The 17,554-nt window shown below is 37.7% G+C and overlaps 1 protein-coding gene across 9 annotated transcripts in view; it reads left to right on the forward strand.

The window, feature by feature from the left end:
* Nucleotides 1-17,554, forward strand: part of negr1 (neuronal growth regulator 1) — a 349,508-nt gene that overhangs the window by 266,228 nt on the left and 65,726 nt on the right. For 2 of the 9 annotated variants that reach the window (XR_012407321.1, XR_011015800.2), the window contains exon 8: nt 9,368-9,468. The exons of 1 other annotated variant lie outside the window; for it this stretch is intronic. The gene's annotated coding sequence lies outside the window, so the exon portion shown is untranslated. Of the gene's footprint in view, nt 1-7,121; nt 7,207-7,842; nt 7,944-9,367; nt 9,469-9,655; nt 11,151-17,554 lie in introns of those variants that run through there. 6 more of the 9 variants (XR_012407322.1, XR_012407318.1, XR_012407319.1 and 3 more) reach the window with 6 other exon arrangements.

Here is a 17,554-nt window from a genome sequence, read left to right on the forward strand (position 1 = left end):
AGGAGAAGCACTTTAGCAGCATCTAGACCAGCAGCCTGTAAGTACATTTAAGATTTGTTTCAGTTGTTGTGTATGGTTTGAGGACTTGTTTCCAGCTGTTTGTGTAAAGTTGTAGAACATTTAAACTTGCTTTCAGTTGTGTATAATACTAGAAGTTGTTTAGCCACTGTTTCCTTGGTTACTATAAGAGCTTGTGTAGCGAACGCAGACGCGGTTTCGCGTCGTCCGCCTCAGTTTCGGCCCTTGTTTTGACTCTCGAGGCGTGTCCAGCTGAATTCAATCAGCTAGTGCTTTGGGGTTATATAAACAACTAGTTCACTGCGGCAGCGGTCGCGGCAGCCTCGTGTGAAGACCGCCTCGTGTGAAGACCGACGAGGGTAAAGACCATCGACTCTACCTGCGCGACTCCACCGAGCAAAGACACCGACAAAGCACTTGAGTACTTTACTGTATTGTTTTACTTTACACTTATTTTTTGTTGTCAGTGCACTTTTATTATGTGTTTTCTAATTCCTGTTGTTACTAACACTCGCAAAACACGGGAGGTACGCTGCAGGCGTAATCCTCACAACCTTCGTTCAATACATGTATCTACTATTTCACAACTCTCTCTCTCCGTGGGACTCTGGAATTGTCAATCAGCTGTTAACAAGGCTGATTTTATTACCTCCATAGCTACATATTCTGACTATAATCTCATGGCTCTAACTGAGACCTGGTTGAGGCCGGAGGACATTGCTACACATGCTACTCTTTCTGCTAATTTCTCTTTTTCCCACACTCCTCGTCAGACAGGGAGAGGGGGTGGGACTGGACTACTAATTTCCAAAGAATGGAAATTTACTCTGATACCGTCCCTGCCAACAATCAGCTCCTTTGAATTCCATGCAGTCACCATTATCCACCCCTTCTACATAAATGTGGTTGTCATCTACCGCCCACCAGGTAAATTAGGTCACTTCCTAGATGAACTGGATGTTCTTCTCTCATCTTTTTCTAATTTTGCCACTCCCTTATTGGTGCTAGGTGACTTCAACATTTACGTTGACAAACCGCAAGCTGCAGACTTTCAGACTTTGCTTGCCTCTTTTGACCTAAAAAGAGCACCTACTTCTGCTACCCACAAATCAGGTAATCAGCTAGACCTTATTTACACACGACACTGCTTCACTGATCAAACAATAGTAACTCCACTACAAATATCTGATCATTTCCTTCTGTCTCTCAACATCCACATTACTCCTGAGCCGCCACACACTCCAACACTGGTTACCTTTCGCAGAAACCTACGATCTCTCTCACCCAATAGACTATCCACCATTGTTTCAGACTCTCTTCCTCCATCTCGCAAACTCACTGCACTTGATTCGAACAGTGCCACTAATACACTCTGCTCCACACTAGCATCATGTCTAGACCGATTATGTCCTCTTGCATCCAGGCCAGCCCGTGCCAGTCCTCCTGCACCCTGGCTCTCGGATGCTCTCCGTGAGCATCGCTCAAAACTTCGGGCTGCACATCTAAAAATCCTGCACATCTCTTAACATACCAAACTCTTCTGTCCTCTTTCTCAGCTGAGGTTACTTCTGCAAAGCAGTCGTATTACCGTCTGAAAATCAACAATGCCACTAATCCTCGCCTACTTTTTAAAACATTTTCCTCCCTCCTCTATCCTCCTCCTCCACCCGCATCCTCCACACTTACTACTGATGACTTTGCTACATTCTTCTGCACCAAAACTGCAAAAATCAGTGCTCAATTTGCTGCACCTACAACAAACACGCAAGATACAACACCAACACCAAACACACTCACCTCTTTTTCTCAGCTCTCTGAGTCTGAGGTGTCCAAACTTGTGCTATCTAGCCATGCAGCCACCTGTCCACTCGATCCCATTCCCTCTCATCTCTTGCAAGCCATCTCTCCTGCAGTCATACCAACACTGACTCACATAATTAACACATCTCTTGACTCTGGTTTATTCCCCACTACATTTAAGCAGGCTAGGGTAACCCCACTGCTAAAGAAACCCAACCTGGACCATACGCTACTTGAAAACTACAGACCAGTATCCCTGCTTCCATTCATGGCCAAGATTCTGGAGAAAGTAGTGTTCAATCAAGTCCTGGACTTTCTTACTCAAAACAATCTCATGGACAACAAGCAATCCGACTTTAAGAAAGGCCACTCAACTGAGACTGCCCTGCTCTCGGTCGTGGAGGATCTCAGACTGGCTAAAGCAGACTCTAAATCATCAGTCCTCATTTTGCTGGACTTGTCAGCTGCTTTTGACACTGTCAACCACCAGATCCTGCTATCTACGCTTGAGTCACTGGGCGTTGCGGGCACTGTTATACAATGGTTCAGATCTTACCTCTCTGACAGGTCATTTAGGGTGTCTTGGAGGGGAGAGGTGTCCAACCTACAGCATCTAAACACTGGGGTACCTCAAGGCTCTGTTCTTGGGCCACTTCTCTTCTTCATCTACACATCATCTCTAGGATCAGTCATCCAGAGACATGGATTCTCCTACCACTGCTATGCTGATGATACCCAGCTATACCTCTCTTTTCATCCTGATGATCCCTCGGTTCCAGCTCGTATCTCAGCCTGCCTGTTGGATATTTCACACTGGATGAAAGATCATCATCTTCAGCTGAACCTCGCAAAAACGGAAATGCTTGTAGTTTCTGCCAACCCCACTCTACACCATAACTTTTCAATCCAGATGGATGGGGCAACCATTAATGCATCCAAAATGGTGAAAAGCCTTGGAGTAACGATTGATGACCAACTAAACTTCTCTGACCACATTTCTAGAACTGCTCGATCGTGCAGATTTGCACTCTATAACATCAGAAAGATCCGACCCTTCTTATCTGAACATGCAGCTCAACTCCTTGTTCAAGCTCTTGTTCTCTCCAAACTGGATTACTGCAACTCTCTACTAGCTGGGCTTACAGCTAACTCTATCAAGCCTCTTCAACTGCTCCAGAATGCAGCAGCACGAGTTGTCTTCAATGAACCTAAACGAGCACATGTCACTCCGCTGCTAGTCCGTTTGCACTGGCTGCCAGTTGCTGCTCGCATCAAATTCAAAACTCTGATGTTTGCCTACAAAGTGACTTCTGGCCTAGCACCTTCTTATCTGCACTCACTTCTGCAGATCTATGTGCCCTCCAGAAACTTGCGTTCTGTGAATGAATGTCGCCTCGTGGTTCCATCCCAAAGAGGGAAAAAATCACTTTCGCGAACGCTCACGCTCAATCTGCCCAGTTGGTGGAATGAACTCCCTAACTGCATCAGAACAGCAGAGTCACTCGCTATTTTCAAGAAACGACTAAAAACTCAACTATTTAGTCTCCACTTCACGTCCTAATCTGCAATTGCCTCTTTGAATATCACACTAATTGTACAAAAAAAAAAAAAAAAAAAAAAAAAAACTACTAACACTTCCCTTCTTAGACTTTACAGACCTGAAACTTGCCTTTAGTACTTATTCATTGTTGCTCTTAGTTGTGTAAATTGCTTCCTTGTCCTCATTTGTAAGTCGCTTTGGATAAAAGCGTCTGCTAAATGACTAAATGTAAAATGTAAATGTAAATGTCTTTGTTATTTAAATGCAAACGGATAGAACTTATTTTCTTTAACTTCAAATAAGATAAACAAGATATTTTTTGTTTTGTTTTATTCAATAACATGAAGATTGTTACAGGCTCATTCTGCAAACCTAGCCCTATTTTCATTTCTGGAGATTGCAAATTATGTTGCCTGAAGTACGTATGGCTGCATTTTTTCTTTAAAACAAGTGATACAGGGTGGTGTGACGCCATTCCTGTACTTACCAGCTGACTGTATACCTCTGTATGGATGGCTTTCCCGCTGTTACCATTTTGTCCAGTAGCTTGCCATGTACATTGGTTGACTTGAAACGCACAGAAGAAGGGGTTTGAGTCCAGTGAAGAATGCATTAGGATGAAAACAGAAGCCAAAAAATAAAATAAACAAGCAAGTAACAGGGTAAAAATGTGGTAAAATCTGACAACGTGGTAAAAATTAGGCAAGGACTTTTCTTTCTTTGGATTGCTTTTTAAAACTGTCGGTTGGGTTTAAGGAAGTGGGTTGGCAGGTCAATCGGTGCTTTGGAAAGCACTATTGGTTGGGTTTAGGAAAGGAGAAGGGTGGGTCAGTCAATCAATTAGTCCAGGCGTGTCCAAACTACGGCCCGCGGGCCATCTGCGGCCCGCAATCAGTTTTGTGGCGGCCCGCGAGGCTTTTTATAAATATCAATAGAATCTGGCCCGCTATACAAAAATGAACGTAATTCAATAAATAACCACCAGGTGTCGCTATTACATGCATTCAATTAAGCAGCAGTTCTTGATATGATCTATCTATCTATCTATCTATCTATCTATCTATCTATCTATCTATCTATCTATCTATCTATCTATCTATCTATCTATCTATCTATCTATCTGTCTATCTGTCTGTCTGTCTGTCTGTCTGTCTGTCTGTCTATCTACACACAGTTAAAGTCTAAATTATAAGCCCCTCTTAGATTTATTTCTTCTTTTTTAAATATTTCCCAAATGATGTTTAACAGAGCAAGGACATTTTTACCGTATGTCTGATAATATTTTTTCTTTTGGAGAAAGACTTTTGTTTTATTTCGGCTAGAATAAAAAGTGGTTTAAATTTTTTTATGAACCATTTTAAGGTCAAAATTATTAGCCCCTTAAGTCTTCAGAACAAACCATTGTAATAAAATAACTTGCCTAATTACCTTAACTTAACTAGTTAACTTGATTAATCTAGTGAAGCCTTTAAATGTCACTTTAAGCTGTATAGAAGTGTCTTAAAAATATCTAGTCAAATATTATTTACTGTCATCATGGCAAAGATAAAATAAATCAGTTATTAGAAATGAGTTACTAAAACTAATATGTTTAGAAATGTGTGGAAAAAAATCTTCTCTCCGTTAAACAGAAATTGGGGAAAAAATAAACGGGGGCTAATAATTTAGGGGGCTAACAATTCTGACTTCAACTGTATTTATATATATATATATATATATATATATATATATATATATATATATATATATATATATATATATATATACACACGTGTCTGTGTGATGTATGTAAAATTTGGCCCGCGACAACGTTTGTTTTTTTGCATCTGGCCCTCGGCCCAAAAAGTTTGAACATCCCTGAATTAGTCAGTCGACAGCAGCCTATAGTGGATTTACGCAAGAACAGTAGGTGTGAATGGCACTCGCGAGAGAAATTTGAGATCTGAAAACGCCTACACAGTGGCCATTGGCAGATTCTGTTCTTAGTTAATCTTTGTGAAAGTTTTGTGCGTGTGATTTAATATTTAAGACTTTTTTTTTAGACTAGGCATGGGACGATAACCGTTTTCAAGGTATACCATGGTTTGGAAAGTCAAGGTTTTAAAACTGCCAAAATTTTCTGTAATACCGTTCACAAGGTATTTGTAAGATTTTTTTATGTATTTTTTTTTTTTATTTCCAGCAGAAAAAAAATATCCAAAGATGTCATTTTAAATGGTAAAGAAATCTTCTTAAATTTAATGATGGCAGAAGAAGTCAATGATTCATTTGAATTATTTAGCCTGACATGTTCACAGCTCCAATATTTTAAATATTACTCAAAATAAAATATACTGTGTTCAAAGCAGAAACCCAGACATTTAAAAAGAATATATTTTGGAGCTGTTATAAATAAAACCGTGAAACTCTGATATTTTATCCAAGGTTATCTTACCGTCAGGATCTTATGCCCATGCCTAAATGAGACCCAATGTCTTCACATGTTATAACCATGTAAAAAAAAAACAATGCTATCTCACAGCAATTCATAACTTTTTGATTTAGTGGCTAATTTATATGAAATCGTACGATCTCATTCGTACATTTTAGTATATGTTCATCCCCCAATGATGGTTGGGTTTAGGGGTGGGGTTTGTGCCACACCTCCTTTTAAAAATCATGCATTTTCATATGACTAAACACTTAACGGTTCAGTCAGTCAGTCAGTCATTCAGTCAGTCGACAGTGGCCTCTAGTGGATATACGTAAGAATAGCTGGTGCAAATGGCACTAACAAGAAAAATTTGAGATCTGAAAAAGTGTACACAGCGGCCTCTGGTGGATTCGCAAAATCAAAAAACTGCAAAAAAAATAAATAAAAATAAAACATACCTCCTGGGATGTATTTGGCACTCTCCAGAAATGTATTGGTGCATTTTCAGAGTAAGCCTGGGTTGCAGGTGTGCACATATTTGTTTGCTGCCACTTTTTGCATATATGTGGTTTTGTGAATTGGTCTTACCTGAAAAGCCTATAGGTTATTTAACGCAGCCTCCATTGTGACAACAAACCGCATGTAATGTCAACAAAAGATCTGAGCACAAATCAATAGCTCAATACAAAAGTCCAATAGCTTATTTGTAGCCTGGGCTTTAATTTATGGGCCTGCAGAAAAATGAAATATTCTCTGAAGTAAAACAATTTGACAATTAGACCTGGTCTACTATTCTGGTTTCCTTCTAAAATGTAAAGAATTAAACTCAGCCAGCATAATATACCTGATGAAATATGTTCTGTTTCTCAATTTCAAGACACAATTATTATAATAATAATGATATGAATTTTTTTATTATTATTTTGGACAGGATTTTTCAATCATGCCTTTAGGGACAATTGCCATCCGTTTCAGCAATAGTGTGAAAATGAAAGCTAACAACATTATTATTATTATTTATTTATTTTTATTTTTTTTTGCTAATTTATTTTTGAAATGTCTCCGGGGAGATCTGAAAATGACTACATTTCCTCTTTGCTACCAAGGGCTTTGTATATTGGAAAGTCATTCATTTCAATGGCTCTATTTTCACAGTGTTAACTCAGGCCATCCGTATGCAGAAAAACACTCTGTGAAATAAATGTCACACTTTAATGAAAGATAAAGGCTTAAAGTAGTGAAACAATAAGATCCATCATTGTGACAGATGAGAGACAAAGAGATTAACATTCCTCGCCAAGAGATTACATCACAATGAATGAACCCACAATACTGCTTTTTTTTTTTCAGCCGCACAATAAAACTGTGAACAGGACCGGTGCATACAGAAAAGAGTTTAGTGCAGGCTCCGTCACACAGCAGACATTGATTTGTGGTGAGTTCAATACCGTTATCATTTTGCTCTGTTTAATCTCAGGCTGGAGTGGCCGATAGCCATCTGAAACACTTTCAAACAAAATCCGAATGCATCCTCCCATCGGTATGGATATTTCCCAAGGTCATTGTTCCTCAGACGCCACCCGAAAAACACCTGCTGTTGGAAATATTAATGCAGCCACGGTATAATAAAAGTAAATTCAAATCTGCTGGCTGTCCATTCTTATTCACCAGTAATGGGTTTGACTTGTTATCTTTGTGAAACCGCACCACCTGATCCAATTACTTGCTAAAACCCTGCCATCTCTTTTCATGCTTTTTGGAAAACCAAAAAGACTTATTCCAACATAAAAAAAAAAAAAAAAAAAAGATCAAGTATGGACCAGGGTGACCACAACAATCCTAATATTCTCGCTACTTCTTCTGGGTTATTTATGAAACTATTGGAATAAATTTTAGTTGTGCAAACACAAACCAGAATTAAATCTGCAAGCAGCGATGAAAGGGACCTCGCACCTCACTGCCACCCGGTGGCCTTGGGATGACACAGAACATTGAACAATATTAATTTAAGCTGATTAATATAAAAAAAACTGACAAATTTACTGATTTATGCCAAACTTCCTTCTGTCAGCAGGTGGCGCTATGACCTTAACGTAATTTTGGCATGCAGATGTCTTCAGGAGAGGAATCTTATCAACCATGTGACTTTTCAGGCAGATCTGACATTGTGTGGTGGTTATAAGTACTTCCTCCCTCATTGCGAAACACTGTCCTTCACAGACGTCCTTCGACGATAACTCTTGATCTTCACACTTTAATGTCACAAAGGCCTTTGGATTAAACTAAAGGAGCGTTGATTTGATCTGGTAAAAGTTCTAGGAGTTTGTTACTGTGTAAAACTCTGTTGCCAGCAGGTGGTCCTAACTGGATATTGGCATGTTAACATGTTCAGATAAGGACTCTTATCAAACGTGTGTATTTTGAGGCAGATCGGACAATGCATGTCTTCAATTCCTGTTTTGTGGTGAAATATCAAATTTTGTGAGGCCACCACGGACACGCCCTTCGACAAAAACTCTAGATATTCACAATTTAACATCACCAAGACCTTTACTTAACAATATCCAATTGTTAACAGGAGTTAAAGTACAACACCTGGAAATGGCAAAAACTGCAGAGGAAGTTAACATTTTTATAGGTATTGGCATGTTTGATGTGTTTGGGGTTTTTTTGTTGTTTTTTTTGTATGTGTTGGTCAAACATAGCTTGCAGGGCACATTGTTGATTATATGTTGCACTGTTGAGCCAGTTTGCCACACCTACTTCTAAAACCCATATCAAATGTAAATTTTCACTACTTTAGGTGCATGTTCAAAGTTTTGTGAGTTTTCGAGCATGTTTAGACCCTCAAAAATGTGACTGATTCTGGAACGGAATAATAATAAGTAGAAATGGAGCGATTCCAATACCATTGGTGCTCAAGCCCTAGATATAGTTGAAGCCATAATTATTAGAATTTTATTTTATTAGAAGCAGAAATGCTGTTTTTTTATCATTTTCAACACATTTTAAACATAATAGTTTTTTTAAAATAATTTCAAATAACTTATCCTACTAGTAACTAAAAGCTAACTAGTTATGTCTAGTTGCAGCTGGAAGGGCATCTGCTGCGTAAAACATATGTTAGAAAGTTGGTGGTTCATTCCGCTTTGGCAACCCCAGGTTAGTAAAGGGACTGAGCCAAAAAGAAAATGAATGAATGAATGAATATGAATGAATGAATGAGGCAAGTTAGTGTAAAGATATAGTTCAATGAAATTAACATGTATTCTCTATTTACCTACCTTCAAATAATTTCAACTTTTTATGAGGAGGACAAATTGATACTAGGGAATTCAATGGTGACAGGTTTCCAACATTTTTCAAACTATCTTCTTTTGTGTTGGCAGAAGAAATTTATAAAGGTTTGAAACAAGTTAAGGGTGTGTAAACTGTGTCTATTATTTTATTTTTGTGTAAACTGCATTTAATTATGCAAGAAACTGGACGATAGTGGTTTTTTTCTCTAATTGATAACTAAATTCTTAAGAGGGCTAATAGGATTGAATATTTATTTATTCATTCATTAATTTATTCTTTTTCTACCGATTTTCCAGAGTCGGGTTGCGGGGACAGCAGTCTTAGGAGAGAACCCCAGACTTCCCTCCCCCCCGACACTTCCTCCAGCTCGTCCTGGAGGATCTCGAGGCGTTCCAAGGTCAGCCGATAGACATAGTCCCTCCAGCGGGTCCTGGGTCTATTTTTATTTTATTTTTAAAATTTTTTCATTCAAAATGAAGTAAGAATATACATTAATTTATTCATTTCTTTGCTTAGTCCCTTTATTAATCCGGAGTCACCACAGCGGAATGAACTGCCAACTTATCCAGCAATTTTTTTCTCAGCAGATCCCCTTCCAGCCGCAACCCATCTCCGGGAAACATCCACACACACATTCACACACACACACACACACACACACTCATACACTATGGACAATTCAGCCTACCCAGTTCACCTGTACCACATGTCTTTGGACTGTGGGGGAAACCGGAGCACTTGGAGGAAACCCACGCAAAGGCAGGGAGAACATGCAAACTCCACACAGAAACGCCAACTGAGCCGAGGTTCGAACCAGCAACTCAGTGACCTTCTTGCTGTAAGGTGACAGCACTACCTACTGCGCCACTGCCTCGCCCTAAGACTATACATCAATAGTGAAAATGCAACATTTTTGTAGATGTTTCTACTTAATGTACAAATTAAGGAACACAGAGACAGCATTGTATCATAAAATAATCACATATATATATAATTCATTACATTTATATAGTGCTTAAATATATTATAGCTGCCTGTAATTTAATGCCATTGCCATTGCACTTACAGTCGCACCTGCAATTTACACAGGTTGTGTAGACATTACATCAGATGCATAATGCCTGTCTAACTGTAATAGTAGGGGGGGGATGCAGAAGCAACATAAATCAGCACACAAGCTGGTGATCAGGAATACAAGAGTTCCTGGAATAGTCTGTTTATCTAAGCAAGCTTCTGCTGCCTTCCGAGGTAAAAACCTGCCATTTAAATCATCAGATATAGACCCATATGAATGTTGTGGTCTCGAAATTTACTTGATCCCATGACTCTAACCGCTAAAGCCTGTGCGCTTACTCAGCACAGATGAGTCATGATTCTTCAGCCTACATTATCATGAAAAGAGGATTTGCGTGTGCATGTGTTGAATGTGTATTTCATTCCAGGCTCTGGTACTGTATATGCACTTCTCATGAAGAGAGTGGAGGGGAAAAAAGGGCATGACTTTTTTTTTATAACAAATATCAGTTAATGGGGTGCTTAACCTTTGGAAAATGATGGTCAACCTCAGGAGGTCAAGCTAAATATTAAATGAGATGTTTTATTTTTGTTCATTTTAGATGATGTTTACCACGTTGGCTGCACTGTTCTGAATCTGGTACTGAGGGTCAGACTTACTAACAGCTTGCATCAGCACAAACCTTTCTTTGTTGTTAAGAAAAATACTGTCAGGATTTACTATAGACACAAACTGAAAATATTCATGAAAAGAAAAGCCGTGGACAGTGATTTTTGTAACAATTAATTTTTAACTTTCTCAAATCTTGCATTTTTGGGAATTTTAGACAATTTTGGTATACAGTATTAAAATTAATATTAAAATTAAAATGCGAGGTAATTTAGTAAGGCTTAAAAAGGGGCCAGTTTGTGTTGTTCATACCCAAAAAAGTAAGTCTTAACCCTATTTGTGTTAGTAAATTACCCACATCTTATTTTCATCCACTCTTGTTTCTGACCTTATTGCAATTTGCATTACTGGTATCTGTAGTCTTTAATCTGTACATTACAAGTAAACACCTACACAAATAAAATGTTGTTGTTGTTGTTGTTGTTGTACGTCTGTAACATTTTTTTTAATTCATGTTTTTGCGATTTCCAGCAACATTGTAATAATATCTGCTAATAATTTTTTTTAAAAGGTTTTTGTTTAATTACACTTTGGAAATGCATTATGGGATCTTGATTATTGCTCAGACAACTGCTGCAATCTGTACTACAGCAATAATAGTTTAAATAAGTTGTATATAAAATAACTTATATAAAAATGTATAATTGGGGTGGCACAGTGGCTCAGTGGTTAGCACTATCGCCTCACAGCAAGATGGTCGCTGGTTCGAGCCCTGGCTGGCCAGTTGGCATTTCTGTGTGAGGAGTTTGTATGTTCTCTTTGTGTTCATGTGGGTTTCCTCCAAGTGCTCCGGTTTCCCCCAAGGTCTAAAGACCTGCTCTATAATTGAATTGGATGAGTGTATAGATGTTTTCCAGTACTGGGTTGGGCTGGAATTGTATCTGCAGTGTAAAAACATATACTGGATTAGTTGGCACAGTTCATTCCGCTGTGGCTACCCGAAGAAAAATGAATGAAAATAGATGCATACATTATCCAAATTGTTCGGCAACCAAATTTTAATGTCGAGAGTCCAGTATAATGTCCTTAATGCAATTTGTAGGCATAAATAAATAGATTACATAAATAAACAGTTATTTTACAGCGAACAAACAGTTTGTGTCTCAAAAATTTAACAGACAAAATATATAGTTTTTTTATCATATGCTTTTTTAAACCATTTTTTTCATATCATATTTTGTGTGTTTAAAAAAACATTTATTAATTTAATTAATATTGTTTTTCACATGTTAAGAATTTAATGCCAGTAATTGATTATTTTGTTTTAAGGTAAAAAATAATATTTTTTTTCTTCCTGCGGTAAGTGTTATATTATCATGTTATCTGTGATGCTAAAGAAAGCAGAGGTTACCTCATCATCCTCATTTTCCTCCACATACAGTATAGTGTCCTTCGTCTTAATATCTGGACCCAAAATATGTCTGGACCATTCAAGTGTGTGCAAGAACAAGTATCAATACTTCCAACACTGATATTATATAAAAAATAATTAATCTTCATTAAAAAAAAAAATCATTTTGTTATTACTAATTTTGTCCCGCTTATTTAGCATGGAATTGATTGCATTGAATAAGCATTGACATCTCTAATTTGTAAATTGATCCCAAAAAAAAAAAAAAAATTCAATTATTTCTCAAAAAAAAAATTCAAACTTTTTTTGATTACGTTTATGGTGATCTCTTTATACTATGATTGTTTACATAATGATACATAATAGCCTTAATGATAAATAACAGTAGTCTTATATACTTATTGTCACAATCACAAGCAATCCAACCTGTGCAGATTGCTTAAGAACTACAAATCTGCCACTTTAAAGAACTACATATCCAATCATGCACCACTCACACCTGTTCCTCATTTGGTTGATTACACAACTGTTGGTAGGTGTTCATAAACTGATTAGATGGACAATAAATACAGCACACACTCACACGCACATCATTCCTGATTCTTGTTATCTGTGACATTAAGGCACTTTTTTTTTCCAAATGATGTTTAACAGAGCAAGGACATTTTCACAGTATGTCTGATAATATTTTTTCTTCTGGAGAAAGTCTTATTTGTTTTGTTTCAACTAGAATAAAAGCTGTTTTTAATAAAATAAAATAAACATTTTAAGGTCAAAATTATTAGCCCCTAAGCTATATTTTTTTCAATAGTTTACAGAACAAACCATCGTTATACAATAACTTGCCTAATTACCTTAATTTTCCTAGTTAGCCTAATTAACCTAGTTAAGTCTTTAAATGTCACTTTAGGCTGTACAGAAGTGTCTTGAAAAATATCTAGTAAATTATTATGTACTGTCATCATGGCAAGATAAAATACATCAGTTATTAGAAATGAGTTATCAAAACTATTGTGTTTAGAAATGTTGAAAAAAAAATCTGCTCTCTGTTAAACTAATTGGGGAAAAAATAAACTGGGGGGCTAATTAGTCAGGGGGGCTAATAATTCTGACTTCAACTGTACATATAGTTGCATGACAACAGTAAGGCTACTAGTGCTTTTCATGCAACAATATGTTACAAAATAGTTGACCAAACATTAAATAGTTCTCAAAAAACGATTTAAAAACACTATATTTGTGCCTCATGTGCCTTTTTATAAAGGTCAAGTGTCACCAGTGTCTGTGGAAAAGGCCGCTAGCCACGATTTAGATCTAGTGAAATGTATTAAAAATGGCTGAGACAAAGATCTTGAAGACTGCATACAGTTTGTGCATCTTCACTGATGGCATTCCTCATGTATTCAGGGCAGATAAGCGGAGTCGTTCTACCCCTACAAATGAGCTCTATCTGGATGTATAAAAATGCCCCTTGAGGAAATAAACATGCTAAACAGGATTGCATTTCAAGTGCAGTTGGTGTTATTGTTTTGGCCTCTCTTGACTGGAATTATCCAGACAGAGCTGGGCACCTTTTAAGACATCTGAAATCTACTGACAGGGAGGCAAGCCCTAAGGCTAACACACCATCACTAAACAAGCCAGACCTTCACTCCACATTTCCACTGTCCTTTCTTCCAATTTTTTTTCCCAGCTGTGTCATCTCGACATCACAGGACTTGACATTTGCACAGGTAATATAATGAGACCTGTTCCTGTTATTGGGAAACTAATACATTTGGAGCTTGGGCTATTTTTCACTTGACATTTACATACATTAATACCTGATTAGCTCTCATTTTCGATGCCAGCTTGCATTTTGAGTCCCGTATGGAAAGAGCTTTTTATTTCTTGTGACGCTTTTTACACTTTTTTTTTTTTTAATTACTTCAGTCACTAAATCAAATGCAAAGTGTTTACGCCATGAGTATTTAGAAGGTTCTTGCAGGGGGAGATTAGCTTTGGTGAATTAGCAATCAAGCAATCTGAAGTCTGATCTCTGTTTATGAGCTAGCAGCGTTGATGTTTTTTAAGATGAAGGGCACGATAGCTATCAGATTCTTACTCTGTCATGCGGGCTCTTAAGAACATCAAGGCCGTATCAGCTATCATATCACCTCATATTTTTAAAACCAATTTTATTTCAAAAGAAGTGCGTCAGTGCTGTATTTCTGTCAGATTTGTGCCAAATTCCTTCATTTTTGTGTCTCGCAATTGGTCTAATAAGGTCATGTTTGCCAAATGGTTTAAGAAAAAGCATCTTCTTTTCAAATCTGTCAGTTAAATGTCTAGCACTTTAGTAAAGTATTCGTTTGAAATACCGCATTACAAAATAAGTGTTCGTGCATCTTGCAACTTCAGTAAGACCATGCACTCCTTTCACCTAAGGCCCTTGTTATGGTATTTCTAGGCTGGACTATTACAGTGCACTTCTTTCTGGACTTCCATCATGTGCAATCAGACCTCTACAAATGATTCCAAAAGGTATGGCATGACTGTTCTTTAACAAGCCCAAATGGCTTTTGCTCCAGAGGAACGGTTTCATAGTTCCTCAAATTACTATTGGAAGCATCCACTTTTTGGCCTGCTTGCACTGCAGGACTATTTCCAGTTATAAGAAGGTGGGCTTTTTGAGGAACTAAATTAGCTTCTACTTCTCAGACTAAGGTCAAAACAGCACAATGGGAACTACTAGTGATGTAAGTATATAGCGAATGAGCGAACAAAAAAGATGACTGCTGCTTGTTAAAACTACCTAAATGAGCTGAAACAACACAATTCTTGTAATTTCTTTGGCCAATTTATTTGTTTTATGTTCAGTCTACTTAAATTTTAAGCCATTAAGGTAACTTAAGCATTTTGTGTTGGGACAACATGAAAGAATTATGTTGGTCCAACTACCTGGTCATAGATATTTACATTAGATTAGATGCCTACACTATTGTTGTCTATTGGAAGAAATGAGTCAATAGAGCTGCCATTTTAGTACAGGGTAGCATTTATTTGAAATGAATGTGGGACCAAGGTGCAGTAGAGGACTGGTCATCTGGAGCCGGAAATTTATATATACATATGGAGTTTTGTTATGATAGCCTATTTCTAGGCTGGACTTTTACAGTGCACTTCTGGCTGGACTTCCATCATGTGCAATCATACCTTCACAAGTGATTCCAAAAGGCATGGCATGACTGTTCTTTAACAAGCCCAAATGGCTTTTGCTCCAGAAGAATGGTTTCAAGGTCTTAGAATTATTGTTGGAAGCATCCACCTTTTGGCCTGCTTCCACTGCAGGAACTAGCCACTATTTCAGTTTTAAGAAGGTGGGCTTTTTTACCAACTAAACTTGCTTCTGCTTCCCAGGCCAAGCTCCAAATCAGCACAATAGGAACTACTAGTGATGTAAGTATATAACGAATAAGCAAACTCATGCCATATGAACCACTTAGTAACTATTTTTGAAGTGTTAGCATATACACTCAAAAAATGATTACTGCTGCTTGTTCAAACTACCTGGTTAAAAATGAGCTGAAACAACACAATTCTTGTCATTTATTTGGCCAATTGATACAATGTTTTATGTTCAATCTACTTAAATTTCTAAACCATTAAAATAACTTACATCAGCCTTTTGTGCTGTGGTAACATGAAAGAATTTTGTTGGTCCAACCACCTGCATAGATATTTACATTAGATATCGCCTAAGCTATTGTTGTCTATTGGAAGGAATGCATCAATAGAGCCACCTTTTTAGTACAGGGTATCACTCCTTTGAAATGAATGTGGGACCAAGGTGCAGTGGAGGACTGTCCATCCAGAGCCAGAGATACACACACACACACACATATATATATATATATATATATATATATATATATATATATATATATATATATATATATATATATATATATATATATTAAAATAAACAAATATATATTTTTTTTTTAATTACAAAAGTTATAATTTTACATCACTTTTCTTCATGGATGGTGGATAAGTAACCAAACAGGCATTGCTGACAAAGAGCATGTGTTTGTGTGCATGAAAATGTATTATTCTTCCTCCCTGTTAAATTTGACCTATTCTTCTTATGTTTTGGCCTTAGTCCCGTATGGTTGCAGGGTCGGCTGTTTGGAACAAGCTATTTTAGACTTTTCCATATGATAGTAACTTTTTTTACACATTCCAGCCAGCCTGTCACCCTCATACACTACGGATATTTTAGCCTACCCAATTCACCTGCAGCATGTCTTTGGACTGTGGGGGAAACCAGAGCACCCGGGGGAAACCCATGCAAACGCAGGGCGAAAATGCTAACTCCTCACAGAAATGTCAACTGAGCCGAGGTTCAAACCAGCGACCCAGTGACCTTCTTGCTGTGAGGCGACAGTACTACCTACTGCACCACTGCTTCGCCCTGTTAAATTTGGCCTAATCCGTGTGCTGAAACACAGCCCCTCTCCTGCTTTCACTGTTCATTCTAAAGGAGAGAGTGATTAAATTGTGAGTTAATCCCCTGTATGAACTACTCGTTCACTCGTTCCCACAATTTTTTCCACCGCAGCATCTTGTCATATTTCATTTACATTGTTAGTTGATTTTAGTCAACAAAACTAGCATAAGCCAAGTATTTAGTACGAGTTGGTGCTGCGTTGCCTTATGGTCAGTGCAGTAAGTGATTATATTATCATCAATACTTCTGTTCTGTCTTTATGCCTTGTGAGGTTGTGCTAGTCTTGCCTAGTGCGGTTGAATGACTTTTGTCCTGGAAACACTGTACTAATATGGCTGTGCTATTATGGCTGTGCTATTATGTACTAATATGGCTGTGCTATTACCTGTGCTATTACTAAACGTCCATGCTTTGGGCGTTTGCAGCTTAATTAGCAAAAATGCAGTTTGTTGCTTTGCTCAGTGAGCAATAATTGTCCTAAAATTAGTTATTAGATCAGTCTCAATCAACTGTATATGTAACTAAAATATGGCTCTTTTCGTTCATTTTGAATAATTTCAAATAAAACTTTGAAATGTACTACACATAACAGATGTACATGATGATGTTTTCAGACCTTCAAGTTTAAGTTAAATAAAAATAGAAATGTATTTTAACTTTTATAGGGTAGCATGGTGGTGCAGTGGGTAGCACTGTCACCTCACAGCAAGAAGGTCGCTGATTCCAGTCCTGGCTGGGTCAGTTGGCATTTCTGTGTGGAGTTTGCATGTTCTCCCTGTGATTACGTAGGTTTTCTCTGGATGCTCCAGTGTATGTGTGTATATCCTGGTCCTCCAGGTTAAGATTTGAATGATGGGCTTATGACCCACCTCGTAAAAATTAGATGTTAAAATTAGACGAAACACCAACATGGTTTGGCTTTCAGATGTATAACTCGCACATTTCCATGACATGTC

The sequence above is a fragment of the Danio rerio genome, chromosome 6 (assembly GCF_049306965.1).
Source record: "Danio rerio strain Tuebingen ecotype United States chromosome 6, GRCz12tu, whole genome shotgun sequence".
In the NCBI taxonomy this organism is placed as follows: domain Eukaryota; kingdom Metazoa; phylum Chordata; class Actinopteri; order Cypriniformes; family Danionidae; genus Danio; species Danio rerio.